Raw genomic sequence first — 13,930 nt, 5'->3', positions numbered from 1 at the left:
ACTTGAAGCCAATGAAACTATGATGTTCTTTGCCTGATTCCTATCTGCCTTTAAGATGAATTCATTTCGCTGTGATTTCAGTCTCCTTAATCTGATATTCAATTTCCATTTCTAGATGAATTTGTTTTTTACACAAAGCCCATGCATGTCTGCATACACCAAAGGAGGTTGGTGACACTCCACATTGTCAACCTTAGGTTGTATAACTCTTTTTTCTCTTATAATGAATTTATTGGCATCTTTGCACTCACAATTTAAGCAACATGAAGTCCACATAAATATTCCAGCCACAGAAAGCAATCAACAGGACAGAAAAAAAATGAAATTGTAATCTCCCTCTTTCTAATCACTAAAGAGACTAAAGTAATTTCACTCCAAGAATATTTGTCATGTCTTAATATTTGCCCAAGTGGCCTGTGGCGCAAATGGGGATTCTATCTGGGGTCCTGGGCCTGCAATTTTACAGAAACCCATGGAATCCAGAATGTGTCCCCTCAGGGAGAGTCAGAGATTCCTTTAAGGGTAAAAAGAGGTAATAAGTGGTTTGTTTACACAGGCCCAAGAATGATGATGGCAAGGTCAGTCTACTTCTGTAGCTCCGGGCCCAGCACAGATACTGTAGGAACATACCGCTGTTCTAAGAAAGAGTTCAGTTTACACAGTCCTCAGGATTTCTCCACCAGACTAATCGCCACAGCACAAGAAGGAGTCTAGGTCGCAAAATGAAGTCAGTGCTGTTCTTCGCATGCTGGCTTCACATACCTCTCTTCTTTTTATCCTGATGCTCTTTGTCAAAGGTATAGATATCTCAAATGTCACGTGTTCAATGCTCTTTAATTCCCGTTTGTTTCTGTCCATGTAATTCTCATCACACAGAGAGAAATGGGGCTGTGTTAAGGTAGGAGTGATTCTTTTGGATTTAGTAAGAGGCTGCTGTAAGTCGCCATTGATCATTAGACAATATGCCTGGGCCCAGTGCTCTTTATAAGCTGTGCTTTAGGGCTAGGGACACACCTCCATGGTAGAGGGCTGGCCTCATATGAGCAGGGTCCCCAGTTCTACTCCCAGCACAAAGAAAGTAAAGTCTACACTTTATAAAAATATCAACATTAACTGCAGGAGGCAAATATCTACATGCAAGATGTGAGTGAAGTCATCTGCTCTTTCCTATTGTTACTGTCATCATTATCATTATCATTATCACTACCACCACCACCACCACCATCACCATCATCATCATCACCACCATCATCATCACCACCATCATCATCACCACCATCATCATCACCACCACCACCACCATCATCATCATCATCACCATCATCATCATCATCATCATCATCATCAATCACTGACATCACCACAATCACGACCATAATTGTCACTGCCCCGTGCTCACCTGGGAATCTAAGAAAATGTCGCAGAAAACAGATCTGTCCCCTGACCTCAACTCCTGAAAGTTTACCTCCCTTAGGAGATCTTACTCAAAGTCTTTTGATTTGCTTTGGGCCAAAATGATCTAATAAGGTGATTTCAAATGAGGGTTTCTGGTTCATGAATAACACTTCAGCACTGAGGTCAGCTTTCTGGATGGTCAATCATGTCAAAACGTTGAAGCCCCCAGACAAACTGTGGCCACCTAAGCTCAGACAAAGCTCACAGTTGCTACTCTGCACATGATGTCGCACACCGTGGTGGACAGAATTAACTGTTCATTCTACTGGGAGGACAAAACTAGAAGCCAAATATGTCCAGGATGATCCCACATTTGACTCCCCGCATCTCTTCCGAACTATGGTTTTAATCTATCTTTACCAGATGAATCAGAATGAGAAATATAACTGATTTCAATGGTTCTGTGGGCTTCTCTATTAAATCACCAAATACAAAGCTCACTTGAGGTACCCCTAAACCTGGGGGACAATCTTATGGACTGTTCTGTAACTTTGCAGAGTGCTGAATCTTTACCAAACAGGAAATGGACACAGACTTTTGTCCCATAACTACTGTCAGGGAATACTTCTGGGTTGTCAAGACGACCTTAATGGGCTTTATACATACACCAGCAGGAAGATGATGTTACTCGCAGGAATAGAGAGAAAAGCAGAGAGGGGGAGAGAGAGAGCATAGTGTTTCTTTTAAATGACAGTTCCAACGCACGCTGGGCAGGGAGGCCTGGGGCATAAAGAACAGGAAGAGCCTGGGGCTTAGTGGGCACAATGCTTGCCTAGCAAACATGAGACCTAGATTCAACCTTCACCACCACACAAGACCAGCATGGTACATCTCTATAACCCCATCCCTCAGCAGGTAGAGGCAGTAGAATCAGTAGAATCAGGAGGTCGTCCTCAGCTATGCAGTGAATTTGAGGATGGCCTGGCCTATATAAAACCTCAAAACAATACACAATGCTGGGTGGTGGCAGCAGAGGTGCTGGCACACGCCCTTAATCCCAGCACCAATCCAGAGGCTGATGCAGGAAGGTTTCTGTGAGCTCAAGGCCATGTTGGTCTACAGATGGGAGTTCCAGAAGAGCCAGGGCTGATACACAAAAAAGTCTGGTCTAGAAAAACTAAAAAGGGACGGGGAGCAGGGCAGAGGCATAGGAATGAGAATGTGCAGTTAACAGTCAGGACTCTCAGGAACTGAGATCCTTTAGGCTACCTAATAAAGGCTCATGCATATTTCACTACTAACCTAATCCTTTAGAATTCACTGTCCTGTTATGGCCGCAGCACTGGAATGGAGAGCCTTATGACTCTGTTTTGTTTGTTTGCTTGCTTGCTTGTTTGTCTGATTTTGTTTTGTTTTTGAAAGTTTCCTGTTGCAAGTTATTTCCTATCCATTCACATTGAGGCAGTGAGAGACCAGTGATTGGAGGGGAGAGAGGAGGAGGAGCTAAGAGAAGGAGGGGCGGAGAGAGGCAGTGAGAGGCCAGTAATTAGAGGGAAGAGAGGAGGAGGAGCTAAGAGAAGACAGGGGAGGAGAGAGGCAGTGAGAGGCCAGTGATTGGAGGGGAGAGAGGAGGCTGAGCTAAGAGAAGGCAGGGCGGAGAGAGAGGCAGTGAGAGGCCAGAGATTGGAGGGAAGAGAGGAGGAGGAGCTAAGAAAAGTGAGGGGAGGAGAGAGAGAGGAGGCTCAGTGGACCCCGCGGGTCAGAGAGGGAGACACAGATATCCAGATGTCTTCAGACGTATTTCTGGTGTTTAGGAGAGGTTAGAAACATTGGGATAAGACTTTATCATTGTGAATTGGCATTACATAATTGGGAGTTCTATATACATAAATATATTTTGTTAACTATTCAAGTTTAAGAGTCATGCTTTACCAGATACTTGGAAGGAGTGGGTGCAGGGCAGAAGCGTGGGACTCCCACCGTTTACAGAGTCTATGGCAGAGAAGAAACACAGCTGGGATGCTGTGAGAGCTAGCTGGGAAAGACTGGCTCGGAGGCGAAAGCGAGAGCTGGCCTGAGCGAGCCCTGCCGGGACTTGGTGTAGAGACCTGGCGGGGTGGTACTCATTTATAACTATTTCCCACTACAGTATCCAATTCTGTCTCTACTCGAAAGCATCTTTCTGAGAGTGGCAGCTCTTCTTTCCTTTGTTTATGATTACTCATAATTATTAATTCTTTCTTTTTTAATATTGTTTATTTATTTATTTATTTTTATTTTTATTTATTTATTTATTTATTTGAGACAGGGTTTCTCTGTGTAGCCCTTGGCTGTCCTGGAATTCACTCTGTACACCAGGCTGGCCTCGAACTCAGAAATCCACCTGCCTCTGCCTCCCAAGTGCTGGGATTACAGGCGTGCGCCACCACTCCCGGCTGGTGTTATTTATTTTTATTTTTATGAGTACACTGTAGCTGTCTTCAGACACACCAGAAGAGGGCGTCAGATCTCATTACAGATGGTTGTAAGCCACCATGTGGTTGCTGGGAATTGGACTCAGGACCTTCGAAAGAGCAGTCGGTGTGCTCTTCACCACTGAGCCATCTTTCTAGCCCTGGTGACTTTTTCTGTAGGCAACATTATTTTATTCATTGTTGATATGCAAGAAGTTATCTGGGGATCTTTTTGAGGAGTGTGGAGTCACTTAGCCAAGATCTGGTCCTCTTGCAGACCCATCCTGATGTCTCTTTAGAAGAAGTCTCATAGCCAGATGGGAAGAGCCTACCAGAGGCATAACGCAGGGGTTGCTGCTTGAGAATTCAGAGCTGTTAAGCTAAACAACCTGGCTGCCCCTTGTTGGAGCAATTCCTCTTAGCCATACCCTGGCAACCACTTTTGTCTCCTAACTTACAGAAGCTGTTGAGCTGACAGAAGGAGGTGATGACCTGTTTCCCTCCTTTGAGCATTTAAATTCCTACCCAAGTTCCCTTCTCAAGAGATTGCCTTTTGAATAGCAGCGAGCATTCACGGCTATGTCCTTGTCTTTAGATTACAGTCTGCAAACATCGGTTGAGCAAATGAATGAGGGGGTTGTGGGAAAGCGATAGCTGTGCCTCCTCCTGACACCCACACAGCTTCCGCTGCTGTCAATACTCTGTTCAGATGATCTCTCCACCCTAGCCAGTTCAAGGGAGGCTGTGGGTCAGTCAATGTCAGCATAAACTAGATATGAACACGACCAGCCAGCCACAGCTACCACCAAAGCCCTTTAGAAAAGTGACATCATGGCACAAGGCCCAAACAAGCAGAATCTTCCTTCCTATGGGCAGGACTGGGGTGGGGGTGCGGTGGGATGTGTGGCATCAGAGCAGGTGTCTTCCAGAAAGCATCAGACCGGTTCTACTTCTAAGCCATAGCACATTTACTACATAGATATTTCTATGACCCCACAGATAACTAGGACTTGGAAATGCTTCTCGCTATCACGGCCTCTGAATCATCCTGGGGACCTCTGGCTCCATAGCAACTGAGGGGCTTTGATTGCTCAAAGGCAAGCTTGTAGCGCAAGCACTGGGAGAGCAAATGGCACTGAGGTACTCAAAGAAAAACATGCTGTTTATCCGGAACGGTGACATGGGCGCCTTCAGCTAAGAGCAGACCCTTTTCTGAAAAGCCCATCCTTGGTTTTGCCAGCAGCTCAGAAGGCAGAACCCTCCCATAGGTACCAAACACATTCTGTCCCTTTCTCCTATATAATGCAGTCACATCTATGTGATCCTAAGACTTGAAAATCAAGCAAGGGACTGAGAAATAAGAAAAGAGGCTCAACTTGGCTTGGTTGTAGCTGCCCAAACATTCCTCTAATCCTGCCAATGCCAGCCGGTTGGCATACTGACTACTCAACCCTGAGTAACTGGAACGGAATTACACTATTTTCCATGCAAGGTGTAACAATGACCCCTTTCCTCATTTACTTAAAGCAGATCTGTTTTATATCAACTACACCCAAAATGATGTTTACTAAATGGGGAAAAATCTCAAATCTTGCCCCCCACTCCACACTGTGTGTGTGTGTGTGTGTGTCTGCGTGTGTGAAAGAAGACCCATCCACAAATGACAAGTTCTGGAGAGATTAAAAAACCTAAGTGGACTTGGGTCTGGGGTGGTATCATTTAGTGAGTTTTCCCAAGTTCTTACATTAATATTACCCCCTTCCACTTCTAAAACACTGATCTTACCCTCTACTGCTACACAGAGAGCTTGTCCTAATTACATTATGAGTCTGGATGGGCCCAAGTCATGAAAGATATGTATGTCAAGAAGTGGCAGTTTGGATATAAACCAAAGTGAAGAGGTAAAAGTCCTATTGATAGTTGGCCTATGACACACAGAGAAAAAAACCCATGGCGTCGAAGATATGACAGAGGGCAATACGCCCAAATCAGTATACTTGTGAGATATTAGCACATTTTTTTGAAAGTCATTTTTTGATGTTAGCAATTGAAGAATGCAATTGGTGAATCAGGACATTTTGAATGTTTTCATGTAAGTGGGAGGCTTTATCTAGATGCAGATTCAGCGTAGGTCACAGCGGGCAGGTCATAGCGGGCAGGTTGCAGCCCTCTTGTGCTTTAGGCTTTATCTTGTGGGTTTCCATGCCTATTCTGACCTGCTCACTGGCAAGCTTTGGGAACTTTGCAGCCTCTACATCTCCGATTCCTGAACTGATAACAGTGGAATCCCTCTCCTGTCTGACGTTGAGAGGCGATCCCTATGGCAACGTCTTCCTACCAAGAAGTAAAAAAGCCAACAGCCAAGAGAAAGAGCAGTGACTCCTTTCTAGATCTGTAAGAGAAGTGAGGCCACAGGGCAAAACAATACCATGGATGGAGAGAGTGGTGGACGAATACAGAGACTTACAAGTTGGAGTAGAAAACCCACAGGGAGCAGGCTCTGTCCCCATGGGGACCAGCACTCTGAAAGAAGACCCATCCACAAGTGACAAGTTGTTGGAGAGATTTAAAAAAACCTAAGGGGACTTGGGTCTGGGGGTGGTATCATTTAGTGAGTTTTCCCAAGCCCTTACATTGAACATCAAAGGAAAATTATATAAGTTTCTAGAATCTAAGAAACTTGACAGAAGGGGAAGAAAAGCAACTCTAGGTGGCTCTGTCCTTTTTGGTGGGTGGGGTTGGGGGAGGTCAGAGGAAGGTATACTAGGAGAGCCATGTGGAGCTGAGAGGAACCTAGGAACTTTACAGTTCAGGGACAATAGCTCACCCAAAAGGCTGAGAGTGTGTCCTTAGGCTGCAGAAGGCTTTCATTGCCTGCCCAGCCCAGCCCTGTATCGAGCAGATAGACAAGACAACAGAAAAGGTCAAAGGTCACAGTTTAAAGAAATAGCAACCATCATTATCAGAAAACAGCAGGAAACTTAGTGGACTCAGAATCAAAACCAACTATGGTACAGTACCCAAGGATCTGGTGAATAGGCAGAGAGGCAGAGAGGAAGTCGTGGTCATGAAAAACACCAAAATGTAGACAACCTTTCGGGCTCAAAAGTAAAATGGATGCAGTTAAGGGAAGGATCCCTAAGCTTGAGGCTATATCAATAAAAAATAGCAGATGTGACGCTTAGTCTTAACTGTCAACTTGGTGATATCTAGAATCAAGGAGGCAAGCCCCCAAGCACACCTATGAGGGATTACGTAAGTTTAGTTTAGCCCCTAAGCATGCTCATGGGAGATGATCTTGAATGGATTGAAGTGTGAAGACTTCCCACTTTGAGTAGTGTAATCTTTTGGTCCGCCTTGACCCTGTAAAACTGGAGAGCCAAGGAGAGATCTGAGCATTGACATTCTTCTTGCTTCCTGCTTTTGGCTTGTGACATGACCAGCTGCTTCAAGCTTCTGTTGCCCCGATTTACCCCGCCATACTGGGCTGTACCTTGAATTGTAAGCCAGGATAAACCCTTCTTGTCTTAATTTGGTTTTGTCTGGGTACTTTATCACAGCAACAGGGAAAGAAACTAAGGCAGGGAGGTATTCCAGCTTTATTGGTAAGAAGATATATTGTTGTCAAATATATTGTTGTCTCTTCCCGACTTGACCTCCAGATGGAATGTAATCTCACAACTCCCACTAAGTTCTTTTGTGGTTATTGTTAGCCGATTCTAAAGTGCAGAGGCACATGACTGACAACCACTGTCACAGCACCAACAGAAGAAAAACACTAGGAGAGGATGCTATCTATCTTCAAGATGTACTGTAAGGCTCAAGTAATTGAGACTGGGTGGTATTATGAGAGAAAGAGAAACCCAGCCATGACCCAGAATAGATAGCCCAGAATTAGACCCATAGAAATGTAATCAATTAATCTTTGATAAAGGATCAAAGGTGGAATAGAGTAAGGGGGAAAATAAAAAACTTTTGAACAACTGGGGCCGACACAGACTGGACATGCACATCCAAGATAAAGGCAAACACTGTAGAGACAACTCTTCACTCTCCTCAAAAAGTAACTCAGACCAAATACAGACCTAAACATAACACAATAACAGTCCAGTAAGATGTAAATCGAAGGAGAAAACAGCAGTGGAGGAGTGGAAGAACATCAACAAAGGCAAAGAAAAAAAATCCACGCAGGAGAGCATTGACAAGCTGGGCTTTGCTAAATAAACTGCTCTCTAAAAGACATTCCAAAGAGAAAGAACAGAGTGGAAGGAAAGACAGACCTGTTACTAAAAGCATAGAGGCCAAGACAAACTGTTTCCCACTCTCCCCTTTGTGTATGAAGCACAACTATTCTACCAATGATCTCTATCCCCAGCCTTGAAAATGTTTTAAAATTCAGCAGCAGGAGCTGGAGAGACATCTCAGTGGTTAGGGACAATTGCGGTTGTCACAGGGGACCGGGGTCTGTGCCCAGCACCTCACATAGTGGCTCACAGCTGCCTGTAGATCTAGTTCCAGAAAGCTGAAATCCTCTTATAGTTGCAGTAGGAACAGCACAAATGTGATCCACTTAAATGAACGCAGATGAGACACTCAGACACACAAGATAAAAAAAAAAAAAAAAAAGACATCTTGGTATCCAACATCAGCAAAACCAAAAACCCAGTTTTAAAAAATTGAACAAGAGACCTCACTAGATATCTCTCCCCTAAGGGAATATATAGGTAGCAAATGTGTGTGCAAGTAAGTGCTCCATGGGACATGTCAGGAAAGTTCAGATTAAAACAAAGATATATCACTATGCACCTCTCAGAATGACCGAAAGTCGAGAACATTAACAACACTAAGTTTTGTGGATGACTTGGGGCAGGAGGAACCTTCATTCCCGATGAGAACAGAAAACCATCTGGCTATCTCCAAAGGGTTTGGTAGGGTCCCACAAATCCAAATATAGTCTTAAGGTACAATACATGTTCCTTGGAATTTACGCCAAAGACATGGAAATTTGTCATTGCAAAAGCCTGCACAGGACTGTTCAGAGCAGCATTGCCGATACTTGAATCAAGTCAAGACATCCTTTAATGTGTAAGCACTAAAGTATAGACTTGGGGTTGCCATCTAGAACTAAAATGGAGTGAGCTGGCAAGGCACGGAAAGCCACAGAGGAGACTGAAATGTCGGAGTATGAAGAAGTCAGGCTGTGGGGGTAACATCTTGCAAGCCTCCAGCTCGATGCCAACAGGAGGAAATCATGGAGTCAGCAAAGACCAGGGTTGTGTGGGTCTGCAAGGGAGAAAGGGATGGGAGGGCAGAATGCGGGCCAGTGAAGCTACTCGGTATGTGACACAGTTACCATGAACACAAGCCAAATTTTCTCCAAACCACAGAAGGGTCAAGAACAAGTGTGAACCCTGTGTAGACAATGGATGTGTGTGATTACCATGTGTCAACGTGGACTCACGGACTCATCAGGACTTACAGATGTGCCACTCTGGTGGTGTGATGCTGGTAATGGAAGAAGCTGGAGATATAGATGGGAAATTTTCATGCCCTCTGGTCTATTACACTGTGAATCTAACTGCTCTGGAAGTCTAAGTCTGTTTAAAATACTAAGCTGTGAGCGATTTAATAAATGTTTAATATATTAATAAGAAAATATTCAGTACATAATCGAGTCCCAGTTTATAAATCAATTAGTTATTGTCGGTACTGCCATTAAAATTATCACTGTAGATAACCCTTACTGAATTGCTGGGGGACAGTTATGAGTACTTCTATTTACAGGAGCCTCTGTAACAAGAGGAAATGAAGGCTCAGAGAGGTTGGGAGTGTAAGCAACTCCAGCTCCGCCATCAAAGATGCCTTGTTTACATTCCAGACTTCCAAGTGGCATGACTGTGTGTGTAAGGTAACTTTGATCAAATACAGCACCTGAAGAGATGGTTGCTCTAATTCTTTAAGGTTCTGAGGCAAGGTACTCAGGAGGACAGGCAGGCTAGCATTGCAGAGCACAAACCCCGGTGTTAAGACCTCAGGGCCAACTACTGGCTGCCTGGATTACTGCCCTGACACTGTAGACAGGTTACCCAAACCCTCTTCACCTGATGGCTGTGAATCAAACAGGGCAATATAGGTTGGCACTAAGTGAGCTACTTAACTCTGCAAACATAGAAACCAATATGTTTCCTTCTGGTCCGGATGTCACGCAGCTGTGTCTTACAAGCGTATACTTAAAGGCAAAGCCCTCCACCTTTCTCAAAGCATCCTTTAGAACAAATGAACTTAAACAGACGCCATCACTTGGCGGCAGCTCCATTCTTTCAAACCGTGAGCTAAAAAAAGAATCCAGAGATGCCCACTTGGGAACTCCAGTTCCTTAGTTTCCCTCCTTTCAGAATAGTCAAAGGCTGATTTTTTTGTAATCTCCCAAGCCTATGCATCAAGACCAGAGGCTGACACTGAGTGGATAAACCAGCTGACCAAGAGCTTGCTCTGAGATCATAAAAAGCTAAATTCAGCCCCCAACCTGGGGTGGTAGTTGTTGCAGGATTTTCCCTGTCCAATCATATTAGGGCAGTGGAAGGCCTTTGATTGGACAGGAAAAGGCAGGTGGATCTAGAAGTTGGGGAGACAGAGGTCATAGGAGGACAAGGGAAAAGTACTGAGATGCATTGGACGTGGACTTGTGTGGCATTTACTAGCCACAAATAGCTATGCTTTTATAAGGCTAGAAATATTGGGATAAAGCTTTTATTATTATCAATTGGCTCTAAAATTATTGTATTGACACCTTGTAAATTGCAATATTATTTATACATAAATCTAATTGGTTAATCAAGCATTAGGAGTCTTGATTTTACCTTGTAGTTCGGTGACAGCTCCTGGGGTATGTGGGGCATTGCATGGTAGCGAGAGGAACTCGGGGTCTCCTGCTGGAGAAACAGCAGACAGAGGGACCACCCAGTGAGGCTGTACCAGGCAGAAGCTCTGAGGCCCAGTATGAGCTCTGTGGACTGCCAGACAGTTGGTGGATTGGCAAGATCATGGGAGCGCGGTCAGAACCCTCCGAGAGTTGGAAGGTTGACTTTTTTTTTTTAATATTTCCTGCGACAGGACAGTAGTTAACACTCTAATCCCAGCACTGGGTAGACAGAGGCCTGGGGCTTCCTGGTTAGCTCCCTAGCCTACCTAGCTGGTTAGCTAGCCTAGCCTACCTACCCCACATGGAGAGCTCTAAGACAGTGAGAGGTCCTCTCTCAAAGAACCAACAAACCATAAAACCAGGGCAAGATAGTCAGCACCTGGGGAATGACAGGCAAGCTTGCCCCGAAGCCTCAATGTAGCCACAAGTGTGGCCACACAAGCACACACACACACACACACACACACACACACACACACACACACCACACACACCACATACACACACCACACACACACCACACACACTCACACACCACACACATACCACACACACACCACACACACACCACATACACACACACACCACATACACACACCCCACATACACACACACCCCACATATACACACACCACATACACACACATACACACACACCACATACACACACACCACACATACACACATACACACATACCACACACACCACATACACACACACCACATACACACACACATCACACACACACCGCATACATACACACCGCATACACACTCACCACATACACACACACACACCACATACACACACACATACCACATACACACACACACACACCACATACACACACACACCACATACACACACATATGCACACACACCACATACGCACACACACACCACATACATATATACCACATATATACATACCACACACACACACACCACATACACACACACCACATACACACATACCACATACACACACATCACATATACACACACCACACACAAACATACAACACACACACCATATATACACACACCACACACACACACACACACACACCACACACACACACACACACACACACACACACCACACCACACACACCATATGCACACATACTGCACACATACCACATACACACATACCGCACACACACATACATACACACCCCACATACACACCACACACACACACACACACACACACACACTCCTACGTGAGCAGGCATACATAAATGTACACACTCCAAAAGAATGAGATGAATTGTGTTGCAGGATCAGGACCCTCCACGTTCATTTACCTGCACAGCTGCAAGTCACTGTAAGATTTTGATCCCTAGACACGGCAAAAAGCAGGGACATAAAGGAGTTTGTTTGGGTAGTGACTGATCAAAGGATAATTCTGACAGTCTTCAAGCCTTCTCACCTAAATTCCCATCTACCCAAGAGGAGAACTGAACAAAACCAGAGCGGGTATCTAGGAAGCGACATTCTGCGTCTTCCAATCTGGTTCTTTACAGCAACCCACGCCTCTGCACATAGCCTGTTACCCATTTGAATGATGCATTGCTTTTTAATCCCCTTAGCACTGGGGATGGAACTCTCCACCCTCCGCAGGGCGGTGGCCGAATCCTCATTAAGTTAGTAAACAGCAAGTGGCCTGCTTTGTCCCTAACCACAGAGGCAACTTTCGCATGAGGGCCAGACTGAAGCCTGCCTGAGAGCCTAGAGATTGGTGACGCAGACAATGACAGCCAATCAGGAACTGCCACTTGAGGGTGTGCTTGCTTGGCAACCAATGGGATGAGGGTGAAGGGTATAAAGGGTGATTATACCCCAAGAATTATTAATAAATGAGCTTGCTGCTCCCAGAATCTGTGCTGTTGATCCCGTGCCTTCTCACCCACTGACCCCAAGGGGGATGCCAGGCAGGACGGAGAACTCAGGCGACAAGCCTTTACATTCCGGGCAGGCACTCCACACTGAGCGCCTTGTCCAGCCCCCATATTTTCTCAGCTACATCCCTGGCAGTCTTTTCTAACCCGACATATCAACTCTAAACTGCTCTTCAGATATCAGAATGTTCTAATTCATATTCATACCCAACACTCTGTAGATAAAGAAGCTCTGCTCCCCAGCCTGCTAAGGAGCAGCTCTTTTGTCCTTCTGTTTCCTGACAGCCTGAAGTCAAGCTGGCAATTTTCCAGCCAGGGTTGGAACAATCGCTGTGACACAATCTCCATCTTCCCAGGGGAACAAAGAAAGACATTCTAGTAACTTTGTGTCATTTAAAGTTGGGGCTCTATTCTCAGGAACACACATGAGATTTTTGTTGTGTAAATAGCCTGCATTTATAGCAACAACGGTGACAATGCACTGTAATGTAATCTTAAGGGACTTGCACTATTATGTTGCTCACGGTTACACTGCCTTCACCTCATGCCACATAGAGCAGCGTTAAAAAGTCTGACTGGCAACCTGCTCAGACCAGAATAAGACCCAAGAATAAACAGAATAATGTTAAAATAATAGAACACCTGATTAAAATTCTCAAGCGGAATAACACTGACTACTGAAACAGGAGAAAATGCTAAAACAAATGGAAACTCGTCTAGAAATCTAAGATGTCCAGAAATCTGAGATGTTAGATATGAGACAGATAACACTTTAAGATGTCAATAAAAGTGCTAGAAGAACTCAAGTCCAGGAGGTTGGTTAGGAAGCTGGGTGCAAGGTGAAGGGTATGGAAAACAGAATGAGAATGAGAGTCAAGGTTCCATGGAAAAGTTAATTTCTAAATAAGAAGAAACCATAGATTCAGAAAGCTGAGGGAGAAATAAAGACAATGGGTGAAAAATAGACAAAGTAAAAGATACACACACACACAGACACACACACACACACACACACACACACACACACACACACACGCACGCACACACGCCTTTTTTTCTTGGCCTTGCAACATATGGTGGTTTTTCAAAAACATGAATGTGTGTCATGCTCACCAAAAATACACTCTTAATAGACAAAATTAAACATTTAAATTTCTATAAGATGTAATCAAAACTAGGGACTTTAAATACACAGCTCAAATTGATATGTACCCTTAAACCAAATGATCATAAAATTCCTTAGACACAGGTATTT

The 13,930-nt window shown here is 44.5% G+C and overlaps 1 protein-coding gene across 1 annotated transcript in view; it reads right to left on the bottom strand.

Annotated features, from left to right (window-relative positions):
* Positions 1 to 13,930, bottom strand: part of Ppp1r14c (protein phosphatase 1 regulatory inhibitor subunit 14C) — a 100,272-nt gene that overhangs the window by 23,544 nt on the left and 62,798 nt on the right. The gene's annotated exons all lie outside the window — the stretch shown is intronic.

Source organism: Apodemus sylvaticus, chromosome 23, assembly GCF_947179515.1.
Source record: "Apodemus sylvaticus chromosome 23, mApoSyl1.1, whole genome shotgun sequence".
NCBI lineage: Eukaryota > Metazoa > Chordata > Mammalia > Rodentia > Muridae > Apodemus > Apodemus sylvaticus.
Note: the sequence above shows the minus strand (reverse complement) of the source record. Positions and strands in the feature narration are given on the sequence as shown.